This window comes from Ailuropoda melanoleuca, chromosome 13, assembly GCF_002007445.2.
Source record: "Ailuropoda melanoleuca isolate Jingjing chromosome 13, ASM200744v2, whole genome shotgun sequence".
Classification (NCBI taxonomy): domain Eukaryota; kingdom Metazoa; phylum Chordata; class Mammalia; order Carnivora; family Ursidae; genus Ailuropoda; species Ailuropoda melanoleuca.
The window spans coordinates 34,714,711-34,716,131 of NC_048230.1; the positions used below are offsets into that span (position 1 = coordinate 34,714,711).

A 1,421-nucleotide genomic window follows, 5' to 3' on the forward strand; every position below is an offset into this window, starting at 1 on the left:
GAGAAGCAGACTCCCCCCCCCCCGCCCCATTGAGCAGGGAGCCCCAGGCAGGGCTCAATCCCAGGGTCCCAAGATCATGACCTGAGCCAAAGGCAGACGCTTCACTGATTGAGCCACCCAGGCACTCCTGGATGTGTAAAGTTCATCTTGACTTAAGTTCTTTGCACATTCTGTGTTCTCAAGAGTACCTCTTATCCCCATTCTTCAGTAGCCAAACTTTGCTCAGTCTTAAAGTCATACCTTAATGCCATTTCCTCATTTCTTTGTGTCTTCATTTACTTAATATCCTTGTCCCCCCAAAACTGTAAGCACCATAAGAATCTTCTCTATTTATTGACTACTCTATACATGGTCTCCAGCATATAATAGGTATTCAAGAAGTATTATTTTTTTAAGATTTACTTATTTATTTTAGAGAGAGGGAGAGAGCACAAGTGAGTGGAGGGACAGTGGGAGAGAATCTTCAGCAGATTCCTCACTGAGTGTGAAGCCCAATGTGGGGCTTGATTCCACAACCCATGAGATCATGACCTAGCCAAAAACAAGGGTCAGATGCTCAACCAACTGAGCCACCCAGGTACCCCTCAGTAAGTATTATTTTTAAAAAAAATAAATAGAAATAATACATAAGAAAACTCTGTACATTCTTCTTTCTTTTTTTTTTTTAAAGATTTTATTTATTTATATATTTCTGAAACTGTGAGCAGGGGGGAGAGGCAGAGGTAAAGGGAGAAAGAGAATCCCAAGCAGACTTCATGCTGAGCATAGAGCCCAATATGGGGCTTCATCTCATGACCCTGAGATCATGACCTGAGCTGAAACCAAGAGTTGGAGGCTTAACCAACTGAGCCACCCAGGTGCCCCACAATACTTCTTTCAATTCAATTCAACTTCATTCTGCTATTCACGTGGGTTTGGTTATACTTGCTTATAACTGATAGCTAACCATACAAATTTAAAAGAACCATAGAGAGGATTAAATGACCAATAGTCAATCACTTTAGGATAGAGTCAATCTTTCTCAAGCATATGAGTGTGTATTATTGGAGCTCTTAATGCAATTTTACATTCGATAAAATGTTATAGGTTGATGCATAATTATCATTGCCTATTTAAAAACATTAAATTCATGGTTTTGTTTGTACTTTGTTCCTAATTTTTGAACCATTCCATCATTTACATACACAGGCACATGCATGCACACACACCCCATCCACCTTTTCTGAGATATGAAATACTCATCGAAAATAACTTTTCAGTTGCTCTTTTTTCTATACATCCAAGTGACCTCCAAACAACTTGTTTTGTAATAAATAAGCCAGCTCAGCCTTTCTCTTCCTGTCCAGATTCATCCAAGACTAAATTAAGTGTGCTGGAAAACCTGTACACTTGTCACCCAAGCCAAAAACATCCTTTACCTT

At 39.5% G+C, this 1,421-nt stretch overlaps 1 protein-coding gene across 1 annotated transcript in view; it reads right to left on the reverse strand.

Annotated features, from left to right (window-relative positions):
- Nucleotides 1-1,421, reverse strand: part of ABCA10 (ATP binding cassette subfamily A member 10) — a 59,907-nt gene that overhangs the window by 10,551 nt on the left and 47,935 nt on the right.